Genomic DNA, 12,777 nt, shown 5'->3' on the forward strand with positions numbered 1-12,777 from the left:
TAGATAGATAGAGATATTTATTTATTTATTTATTTATTTATAATAAGCAAAAATAAATCACATTTCTATCCACTGGCACTGTACAACCAGAAACTGAAGTTAAGTGTCATGTAAAGTACCATAAAAATATGACATACATAGGGTAAATCTATCAAAATATCTGAAAGCCTTGGAAACCGTAAATGACTGAATCATATGGTCTGAATGGTAAAATAAAGCTTTCATCTTAGCTTGGACCTGTTGGAGAGCCCTTTCTCGTTAAGGGTCTCTTGGAGACTGGAAGCTTTGTGAGTTACCCAATAAAAATGTCAAAGCAGTATTGTGGATTTCATTACATGCGCCCCCCCAAAGCCCAAGTCCACCATGCACAAGGCCCTTTTCTTGTAGAAAGAAGAGTAAGGTGCAATACTGTGTTTATCAAGGGGGGGTAAGTATCCTAGTATGGCCTGATCCATTGACTCCAGAACACCATGTGGAAGGCCACTGAATACATGTGTGGCTGCGCTCCTTCTTTCTAGTACTAGGGCATTATCTATAACACTTAGCACACCAAACTTACCAAATCCAATTTGTATAACATCATTAATTTAGTTGACCAGTAATGATCCATAAAATAGTAAATGACTAACAGTATTGCAATATGTTATGACAGAGAGAAAGAGAGTTTACATAACTTCAGGTCTAAACACTAAATTTGTCCTTACTATATAGAAGCAATCTGCTTTTAATTTTTTCTATTGATTCATACTGAGCAAAACACAGTTAACCAAAGCAACAGGTGGATAATGAATACTAAACTATGTTGATCTGCTGTCAAAATTAATGTTTGGCCTGACAGCTGCTATTGGAGATGCCATTTGCTTACATTTAGGGTATCCCATTATTGTCCCTCATTATTCATATTTTTACCATCCCTGCATCCTTTAAGTCTTTTATAATAGAACTAGCCTCTCTAATTCAAAAATTGTATTTATTGCTTCTGATTTACTATCTTGGCCAAATCCTTGGGTGGTAGTTTTAAGAATTTTCACTTGACACTTTTTTTGGCATTTAGATCCTTATTTCACAAGTCTGTTGGGAAATACAAAAGTTCTTTTTCTGCCAAGAGCATTTATCCCAATTAATCACTCAGGACCAGGAAAATAATTACAAAATGCATCTATGGAGCCATTGGATCTACTGTAAGAAAGATTTGGGCTAAGACTCCATTTATCAATGAACCTGCATAAATATTTCTTTATCCCTACTCTGAAGGAGTTAATATATTTTTTTCTTCAGTGAACAGTTACCCTAGGGAAAAATCTTTAGGAAAGATTTGGAGAAATGTACACTTAGGATGACCACATAGGTACTTCCTCAAAGGAACACATCCCCTGTTTTAATCAATGTCTCTGGGTGCATGAAATAGCCCAGATCTGGGAAGTAACTGAAAAGTTATAGTCTCCTATTATAATGGCTGACATCAGTCCCATACTCGTTTGCTCTTGTTTTTTTAAAACAATTGTAATACAAATCAAGTAACACCCTAGGTTTTCTGCTTTGATTCTAGGAAAACCATAATCTAATAATAGCGATCAACCTAGATCCCTAAAGATTGGGGCAATCTCATTGTTACTCCACTGCTTCTATTACTAGGATGAACAAAGACTTTTTGTCAAACCCAGGGCACTTTTGAGGGTTAAAAATGGTTAATAATTAATAATTATCCTGGGACATTAGGCAAAAATGTGTTGAACAAACTATGACATTTGTAACCTTACTTATTAATGGAATTAGATGCATTTTGCCTCTTATGATTCAATGCTGTCACCTGGCCTCTGTCATTCATTTATTTATTTATTTATTTTAATCTTATTGAGTTTATTGGTACTTTTTAAGTATACAGTACAGTTACCTTCATCCTTGGGTTCTTGTACCATTACATGACAGGTCTTGGTTCTCATTTTCCCCCATACCCCTGCCCTCCAATCACCCCCTCCACCCTCCCCTACAAAGTGTTTGTAAAAAAGCCTCTGTCATTTCTTAATCCCTTCATCCTCATGAATTTCAAAGATTACAACTCCATAATATCAACTCATACCATCTGTTCCAGCCTACACAAGACAGCAAACCTGGAACTCCTCAAAGATATTGGTGACTCCTTCACAGGTACATTCTGTTGCCTTTAGAAATAAAGCACTCTTTGGAGCCTCTTTGTGCCTCAGTTATTACACAGTAAATCCATTCTACCATTCTCATATCCTTGAGACGTCCAAATGCTTTCCTAATCTCATGCCAAGGAAATTCTGGCATTTGGACTAAATTTATTGTAAGCTATTGCGGTATCCAAATTTCAAAGAGCTATCTAAGCAGGCTATCAGGACTGGTTCCAGGTTCCTTTGCCAAAACACTGAGTTCTTAGTCACAGGTGAATGCCCCCATGTCAGGGACTTTGCCTCTGTTTAGCCTTGCATTTTACATCCTACCCCAGGATTAAGGTCTGATCCCTTGCATGTTTCTTTTGTTCATACCTCTACATACCACCCACATAATTGAATTGTCTTCATATGTAATTATTTCATAGATCAGGATATTTCTTCATTTAACTTGTTCTGGCACATGACCCTAAATTGAGGCCTTCAGTAATGAAGAGTGTGATCAGGGTGCTAATAATAGGCACCATCTTATGAAAAACTTGCTACAACTGAAAACGTTTCATGGTCTCCAGGCACAGGGAGACCTTTCTTTCTGCCAAGTGGAAGAGTATGCTTTTGCTGAGAATTTAGAAGAAATTAGGCACTACAAATGCTCAATTTAAGTGCTCAAGTTGCAGATCTCAAGGTGCTATTCTTTTTCTATCAAAATCCTGTCTTTGCATAGGAACTCTGTCAAGTTTGCACAGTTATTTTCCTTTGCAGCATTACTGTTTTTAAAATAAGACCCAAGGTATGGTTTTCAGTGCAGTCTGCCTTGTGACTGTAGGAGTTTTTTAGAAGAAGAAAGAAGAGGAGGAAAGAGGAGGAGGAGGAGAAGAAAAAGAGGAAGAGGAGGAGGAAGCAGCTTTATCTTCCAGGGTCTAATTATGTCCTTTCCCATAGTGTTTAGCCATAGTAAATGATAGTAAGGTTTTTTTGGGGAAATCCTGGAAGATTTACACTGAGTTTCAGGGTAGTTTTATAAAAGACCCATCTTCCTCCTCAATTAAAGGGATTTGATTTTGTGAATTGGCTTAGGTCTGCAAGACATCAGAGAGGAATAGACTCACCATTGCAATTATTCAAGTCAGCATTCTTTTAGGGAGATATTGGGGATTAAACTCCAGTTCTTGCACCTGTCAGGCAGGCTGCAGAACAACTGAGATAAATACCTGTCCCCCAAGTCAGCTTTCTTAATATAACAACATTTTAGTAGCAAGTCTATCTCATTTTGTAACTGGTGGCCAACAATTCGGATTATCCCATTATCATTGTTGGGGATATCCCTCATTAGCAGAAATGTGTCCTCTTTATTCTGGCAGATAAGTGCTACCATTGGGCTCTGCTCTGCAGTAAAATCAAAAGACCCATTGCAATGACAGCACCTGGTACCATCCTACCTGATCTTCAGCGGAGACCACTGCAGCAATTTTCTAGGACACTGGTGCTCCCCTTACTACTGTATTGTTTAATGCAAGAGTGAAGAAGTGTCCTACGAGGCATCCAAGACAATGTAGTGAGAGTATACTGAGGGGTAATGTACAGGTCACTTATGATAAATTCACTCCAGCATCCAGATTCTGAAAATTCTAAATTCTTTTCTCTTCATTATGAGGGGAAAGTTCCATGCCTCCATTTCTATTCAGACCACCAGTGAACCCACATTCTCTCAATTATTCAAGAAAACTTTCAGAATTGCTTTCAAATGTGCAAGATAATATCTGTGGTCTTTGAAAAGGCTACCCATTTCAATATACTGGACTTAATCCAGCTACATAACAAGAATGATGTATTGTAAAGAATTGGCTAAAGAGATATAAAAAAGCTGACAAGGCAAAAGGAAGATATTAACACAGAAATAACAGCATAGAAAGAAGGTACTATTCCAAGAGTGGAGGAGAAAAAGGCAAAATGTCAGATTTATTCAAGCCTAGAAGCTTCAACAGCCTTCATAATCAAGCTTAGGAACTCAAGAACTTTGAGAAATAACTCTACAAGAAGTTGGTATCTAAAGGGTGAGGTTGGAAGGCACAGAACAAAAAGGAGCTGATTGATTCTCCTCTTCCTCCAGGCTTTTAGTCTCCCTCTAGTGTTCCCTTTTGGGAAAAAAGAACAGGAGCCTAGCTGCCTGTAGAACATCAAAAAGCAAAGTATAGAAAAATAAACAGAGAAACAGTAGCTGAATAACTAGCATGGTGTCCCTCAGACCACCAGTGGCAAGTGAATCAGCATAACTTTATTTGAGTTTCCCAATAACATTAAGAGAATCCAGATGTGGTGGTGCACGCCTGTAATCCACACCCTCAGGAGGCTGAGGCAGGAGGATCACTGTGAATTCGAGACCAGCCTGGGCTACATAGTGAGTTCCAGGTCAGTCTCAAATACATAGTGAGACCCTGTCTCAAAAGACAAAGCAAAACAAAAAAAGAGAGAATCCAGTGTCTGTCATAATGTTTATGTTTATAATTATATTCATTGTCCTGTGGCAGGAGATATGCTATAGTCAACACAACATTGGCGCCTCATTCCCCTAACTCTTACCTCATCCCAATTAGTCCCAGATTAATCCATTAGCAATTTTGATGCTGTGGCAAGCAGAAATTATTGCCACTCCCATTTACCTCCAGCAATAGTAAGGTCTATTCTTATTAGAATGGAGAGAAAAAAAAATCCAATCCTGATGCATGTACATTCAAATGTTATCCCTAATTCCAGTTTTCTTGGCCTAAAACAAACACATTTATACATTGTTACTATACCTAAAAATGTAAACCCAAGAAAGCAAAAGTGAAGGAAAGAAGGAAACAGGCAGGGAAGTAAGGACAGCAAACATAAAGAATATTACTGAGCAGGCCATAGCCTGGTAACAACTGTTTCTCATTACTTGATTTAGCAGGATTGCAAGAGTTATGAAATACTGTTTCAGAATGGCCTGGGAAAGGGAAAGTGGAAGGAAGAATGGGCCATTTTCTGTTGGCTCCTATCTCCTTTGTTCTAAGATGGACTTTCTATAGTGCTCTAAGATTCACTCTAAAATTCTGGTTTGGATGGTTGAGCACTGAAGACGTCTTAGATCATCTCACACCTCAGTAGCAACAAGGGTACCCTGAAGGAGGTGAAAGTCCCAATCTCAGACAAGGAACAAGCACTGTCCAGTTGGAATGAGCTCACCCTCTTCTCATATGTTTATTACAGTTATTGCTGAGGGAAGAACAAAAATGTAACCAGAAAATATATATTATAAACTTCATTTATATCACCAGGGAGAATGACTGAATAAAATACACATAATACATGCAAGTGTAAAAAAATTACAAAGTATTTTATGTACTGTTATGGAAGATCTACAAAACATCCAATTAGGTGAGAAAGAAAGATGCAAGTTATCATTTATACTATGTAAGCTTTCACAAAAAAAGTGGAAAAACAAGACTGCATTTATATCTACTAGCCTATGTAGAAAGAAACTCTGGAATGACGTATGTGAAATTATTCACCTGTTGGTGGAAACTGAATAGATAGGGGCAATGTCAGATTTCCATTGGAAAAACATTTCAAATTTTATCAACATACCTGATACTCACAACTTAAAGGAGGAGAGGCTTATTTTGGCTCACTTTTTTCAGAGGATTCAGTCTATGATTGTTTGGCTCTAAGACAGAAATGAGAAATGGCATAGCAAAGAGGAATGGAAGAAAGAAAGCTGCTCACTTCATGGTGAGAAAGAAAAATCTGGAAAGAAGAATATACACCTCCAGGTCATGTTCTCAGTGACCCGCCTGTCTGAGTCAGGCCCCAACATCTAACAGCACATTCAGTCATTAACTCACTGATGAATATAGCCTCTCCATGTGCCAATCACCTCCAAAAAGCCTCATCTCTGAATTCATAAGACTTTGGGATGGGGCATTTTACATGTAAACCAAAATAATAATCATTTAATATAAGAAAATGAGATGTGGTGGTAGATGCATTAGAGATCACCCATAAAAGCAAAAAATACAGAAAGACTACTACTATTTAGACAGAAAAACATGAAACATAAAAAAAACTGTAATAAAAGCTATTGATGATTTTTAAAGCACCCAGAATTAGTTTTTAAAAAAGTTTAATATTATAATCATGCAAAACCCACAAATAAAATAAAATGATAAATAAAATAAAAAGATGAGAATAGGGATAAAAATGCAAATATAATATTATTAAAAAGTATAGACAAATACTGATAAATTTGGAAACTTGCTTGAGATGAGAAATTTTTTCATAAAAAGATGTTAAAACTAAAAATTTTAAATGTAGAAGTGTGTGTAGATCCCAGTGAGAATCCAGAGTGAACCATAGTGTATGGCTGCAGGCACTTCCAACCATGGCCCTACCCTGAGCACTGCTGTTTGCCAGCCAAAGACCCACCAGGAAAAGCTAAATGCAACAGCCAGAGGCCCAGCATTACATCACTGATAAGTTCCCACAGACTCTAGTCAAAAACCCACTCAGACACCAGTGACTGGGGTACTCAGCCTCTCATTCAAAGCCCTCCCAGACAACAGGTACACAGAGGCCCTAGCCAAAGGCACATCTAGATACCATCCCAAGGGCACACAGGCCTGAGCAAGAACCCTGCCTGGACAACAGGACAGCTTAGAGATCTAGAAGACCACTACTCTGAACCCTGGGATTGGTACACTGGTGAGCAGCAGAGAAAAGGCCACTCCATGACTTATTGAAAATGGTACACCACTGGGTGGGCAAAAAATTGCCTCAACAAATGCACAGCAGGCTGCATCTGTTGAAATGAGAAGACATGTAAACAAGTCTCAAAACCAGACTTCCAGATCACATAAGGCAACCACAGAGGGCAACAAGATGGAACAATCTGATATTCAACCACTTGGAATCCCTGAACTGGCAACAAAAGAGGGATCTGGAAAAAAAATGAAATCAGAAATAATTTTTCAGATAACAACAGTGACTGTGTCCATAGTTGAAGACATGACTGATAAATCAAGAGCAGACACAGATTAAAAAAAAATAGAAGAGCTGAGGAACATGATGGAATCCCAACATAGGAAGCAAATGGAATCCATAAAACAGAAGCAAACATGATTTGCAGGAGATTAAAAACTCCATTGAAAGTTTATGCAGCAGAGTGCACCAATGTGAGGGTAGAATTTCAGATATAGGAGATAGGATTGCATTTAGTTACTAGGAAAAGAAAAATTTCTTAAAAATAGTAAGGGACCATGAGAAACCAATCCAGCAGCTATTACATGATGCATAAAAGAATAACACAAGACTGATCAGAGTTAATGAACAAACAGGAGAGAGTGAAAAATGACATAAAAAAAAGTTCACAGAAGTAATGGCAGAAAACTTCCCAAGTAGGGGAAAAGAACTTGACATACAGATAAGTGAGGCATATAGGACTCCAACTAGCCATGATCAAAAAAATTCTACACATAGGCATATAATAGTTAAGATTCCAGAAACCCAACAGAAGAACAAAATTCTACAGGAGTTAGAGAAAGGAAATCCCATCAGAATCACAGCAAGACTACTCAAAACAAAGCTTTAAGGCAAGAAGAGCTGGAAGTGACCTATTTCAAGCCCTAAAAGAAAACAGCCTTCAACCCAGATTGATGTACCCTGCAAAAATATCTTTCAAATTTGATGGAGAAATAAGATACTTTCATGACAAGGAGTACCTGAGGAACTTCATGAATAATGAGCCAGCACTCCAAAAAAATTTAAACAATATCCTTGGAAAAAAAAATGAGGATCACAACCCCAGGAAGCCCAGCAGAATGAATCCATCAGGCTGAAAAATTAATTAAATACAATGAAGGAGAATCCAACAAAAAGAAATATCCATGATGAGAATAAGTCAAAGCATATTAGTTATAACCATCAATATTAATGGTATCAGTTCACCAATCAAAAGAAATAGACTGGAAAAATGGGTCAAGAAGCAAGATCCAACAATATGTTGCATATAAGAAACACACTTAATTAAAATAGAAACTCATTTAATTTAAAAAGTTGAAGGGTGAAAAACAATATTCCATGAAACAGGAATACCCCAAAAAGCAGGGGTGGCTATCCTTTTTTCAGATCAAGTGGATTTCAAACCAACAATGATTAAGAGAGACAAAGAAGGACACTACATCCTTGGGAGGGGAACAATACAAGAGGAAGATATGACAACCATAAACATATATGCGCTAAACACTAGTGCACCCAACTATATAAAACAAATATTAATGGACATGAAAAATAAAATAAGCACAACACAATAGTAGTGGGGGACCTCAATATGTCACTGTCACAAATAGATAGACCAACTAGACAGAAAATAAACAATGAAATAGTAGAACATAATCAAATTCTTGAACAAATGAATTTAACAGATGTTTACAGAGTGATTCATCCCACAAAATCAGAATACACATACTTTTCAGCTGCATATGTGTCACTTTCCAAAATGGACCAGATACTCACTCATAGAATATGTTTAAGTAAGTACAAAGAAATGAACTTATCCTCTGTATATTATCAGGCCATAGTGCGATGAAATTGGAGATAAATAGCAAAAGAAACCACAGAATTTCACAAACAGAGAAACTGAACAACAGACTTCTGAATAACAAATGGGTCAGAGGAAATTAAGAAATCAGTTCCTACCATTAAATGACAATACAACATATTGGAATTTATGGGACACAATGAAAACAGTATTATGAGGGAAATTCATAGCAAAATATACATAAACAGAGCTAGTGAAATTAAATAATCTGATGCTGAACCTCAAGCTTCTAGAAAAAGAAGAGCAGGACAGAACCAATGCTCATACAAGGGAGGAAATTGTAAAGATCAGAGTACAAACCAGTGCAATGGAGACTTAAGAGAATGATGAAAAAAAAAATCTATCAAGCCAAGAGTTGGTTCTTTGAAAGAATAAACAAAATTGATAAACTCTTAGCCAGCCTTATCAAAAAAAGGAAAGAAAAGGCCCAAATCCATGCAATTAGGAATGAAAAGGTAAAATTACAACGGATCCAGCAATAATTCAGAGAACCATCAATACCTACTTAGAGAACTTATATGCCAATAAGATGGAAAATACAGAAGAAATGGACAAATTCCTAAATTCGTATGAATTACCACATTTCAACAAAAATGACCTAAAAATTCTAAACAACCGAATATCTATCAATCAAAATAAAAGCATAATTAAAAACTCATCAACTAAGAAAATCCCAGGACTTGATAGTGCTGAATTCTATAAGACAGATAGGGAGGAACTATTGTCACTACTGTTTAAACTCTTCATGAAATTGAAAGAGAAGCAATACTCCCAAATTCATTCTTGGAAGGACGTGTCACCTTCACCCCCAAAGCAGAGACAGACCCAAATGAAAAAGAAAACTATAGGTCAATTTCATTAATGAGCATAAATGCAAAAATACTTAATAAAATACTGTCAAATAGAATGCAGAAGATCATCAAGACGATCATACATCCTGACCAAGTGGGATTCATCCCAGGGTTGCAGGGATGATTCAACATACACAAATCAATAAATGTACACTATATTAATAGAGCCAAGGACAAAACCATATGATCATCTCAACAGATGCAGAGAAAGCATTCGACAAAATCCAACACGCATTTATGATTAAAAAAAATTGGAATAGATGGTCTCTACCTCAACCTGATTAAAACCATCTGTGAAAAACCAACAGCCAATACAATACTACATACTCAAAAACTGAAATCCTTCACACTAAAATCACAAACAAGACAAGGATGTCCACTATCACCACTCCTGTTCAATATAAATTTGGAAACATTAGCCAAGCAATTAGTCAAGAGAAAGAAATAAAAGGAAAAAAGTTAGGAAATGAAGAAGTCAAATTGTCTTTATCTGCAGATGACATGATACTCAATATAGAAGACCCCAAGAATGTCACAAAAAGTCTTCTAGACTTAACCGAATTCAGTAGAGTAGCTGGATACAAGGCCAATGCACAAAAATCAATAGCTTTCCTGTACATGAACAACAGATTCACTGAAAGAGGAACTGGAGAAACAACTCCTTTCACAATAGCATCCAAAACAAAAAACAACAACAAAAAAACAAAACAAAACAAAATAAAAACCCCCTAGGAATCAACCTAATGAAAGAAATCAAAACCTCCTCTCTGAATACTATAGCACTCTGAAAAAAAAATTGAAGAAGAGGACATCAGAAAATGGAAAGACATCCCTTGCTGCTGGGTAGAAGAACCAATATAGTAAAAATGGCCATACTTCAAAAACTGCTCTGTAGTTTCAGTGCTATCCCAATTGAAACCCCAGCAGCATACTTCAAAGACCTTGAGAAAATAATCCAACTGCTTTTGCAATTCTAGGAAATAAAGACAAGGTAGCGGGTATCACAAACCCCAAGTTGAAACTATACTGCAAAGCTGCTATGATAAAAACAGCATGCTACTGGCAAACAAACAGATCCGAGGACCAGTGGAGTGGATTAGAAGATGCAGAAACAAATCCAGACACACTTGGCCACTTCCCCTTTGACAAAGAAGCCAAACACCCTCACTGGAGGAAAGATAGCCTCTTTAATAAATGATACTGGAATAACTGGGTTTCAACTTGCCAAAGATTAAAACTAGACCTATATCTCTCACCATGTGCTAATCTAAAATCAAAATGGAATAAAGATCTAAATATTAAAACAGAAACACTAAGTGAGCTGGAAGAGAGGATAGGGAGAACTCTTGAAGGCATTAGCATAGGAAAAGATTTCGTGAACAAAACTTCAGTTGCACATGAAGTAGCACAAAGCATCAACAACTGGAATATCTTCTTATTGAAATGCTTCTGTCTACATGGGAAGAGAAACCACCAGTAGCATGAAGAGACCACCCAGAATGTGGGAAAATATTTTCACCAGCTGTTCCTCAGAAAAAAGTGTACTATCTAAAATATATAAAGAACTTAAAAAAATCAGATGTCCCAAATTTAAATACCTGGTCCAAAAATGGGCCATCTGAAGTGAACAGACATTTCTCAGACAAAGAGTAGAAATAGCAAATAAATACATGAAAAATAATGTTCAACACCACCAGTCATTTGAGAGATGCAAATGAAAACTATGCTGAGATTCCACCTCACCCCAGAAAGAATGGCTGCTCTCAAGAAATCAACCAACAACAAATGCTGGTGGGGCTGTGTGGAAAAAAGAACACTCCACTGTTGGTGGGAGTGTAGACTGGTGCTATCACTGTGGAAATCAGTATGGTGATACCTCGAAGAACAAGGGTTAGATATCCCATTTGACACAGCTATTCCTTTGCTGGGTATCTTTCCAAATGATTTAAAAGAATCATATCACAGTGATATATGTGTACCCATGTTCATAGTGGCATAGTTTGTAATAGCTAAAACATGGAAAGAGCCCAATTGCCCATCAACTGGAGACTGGATAAAAATGTGTGTGTGTGTGTGTGTGTGTGTGTGTGTGTGTGTGTGTGTTTTATAAAATAGAGTACCACTCAGCCATAAAGAATGAGTAATTAGAGACATTCATAGCTAAACAGATGCACATTGAGGTGATACTCTTAAGTTAAATAAATAGGACATACATGTGTAATTACTGTATAGTTTTTCCATTGTGAGAAACTGAAAGTGTAAATAGGCATCAAAATGTATAATAGATTATGTGAAATAAAAGAAAGGTGCAAAGGAAAAGGGCAAGTGGAAGGGTTAGGGGAAAGAAAAAAAGGAATGGAATTAACATGAAGAAATGAAAAAATGGAAATGAAGTTTTTGTAAATAGAGAGGGGTGGAGGGTTTGAAGCAAAGGCAAGAAATGGGGGAAAATAAAAATCAAGATATATTATGTAAAGGTACAAATCTCCAATGATGAATGTCATTATATTGTATACCTAAAATATAGCAATAAAGTTAATAAAAAATTTGTAAGTAAAGAAAACACTGAGAATTAAAGAAATTGAAACTATTGTTGTCATTCACTCTACTTCCAACCTCTGTCAAATTACCCAAGGCCTATACAGATTTACAGTGAGGTCCACCAATACACCTGAGAGGATTTCATATTGTCCCAAATGTGAAATAAAAACTTCCCAGATCATCTTGTGAGGCCAATAAAATCTTGACTCCAAGAACATAAAGAAAATAAAAGAAAGGAAAATTATAGCTGTTTCTCTTATAAGTATTACTTCTAAAATATGAGCAGGATCTGGCCATTTTATCACTTCCTCCTTAAACATCAAAGCCACCACTACCTTTCATGTACACTTTTCAACAGATCTTATTTCTACTCTTGACCCATTGCTATCTATTCCCACATTGATAAGAGTGGGGTGTTGTTTTACATTTAAGTTCTCATGCTTTTTATTTCCAGATATTTATCTGAATATCTCCCCTACAAAAAAGCCCTTCCTCTTCTTCCATAGGTTCATTCTTCTTTATTCCTTTTTTTTTTTTTTGGTACTGGAGATTGAACTCAGGACCTTGTCCTTGCAAAGCAGGCAGTGGCACCATTGAGCTAAATCCCTGGCTCACTTCTTTTTGCTTTTAT

At 36.7% G+C, this 12,777-nt stretch overlaps 1 long non-coding RNA gene across 1 annotated transcript in view; it reads right to left on the bottom strand.

The window, feature by feature from the left end:
* Nucleotides 1-12,777, bottom strand: part of LOC104876267 — an 84,288-nt gene that overhangs the window by 70,071 nt on the left and 1,440 nt on the right. The window lies entirely within an intron of this gene.

Source organism: Fukomys damarensis, unplaced genomic scaffold (genome assembly GCF_012274545.1).
Source record: "Fukomys damarensis isolate Sample0158 unplaced genomic scaffold, DMR_v1.0_HiC HiC_scaffold_15, whole genome shotgun sequence".
NCBI lineage: Eukaryota > Metazoa > Chordata > Mammalia > Rodentia > Bathyergidae > Fukomys > Fukomys damarensis.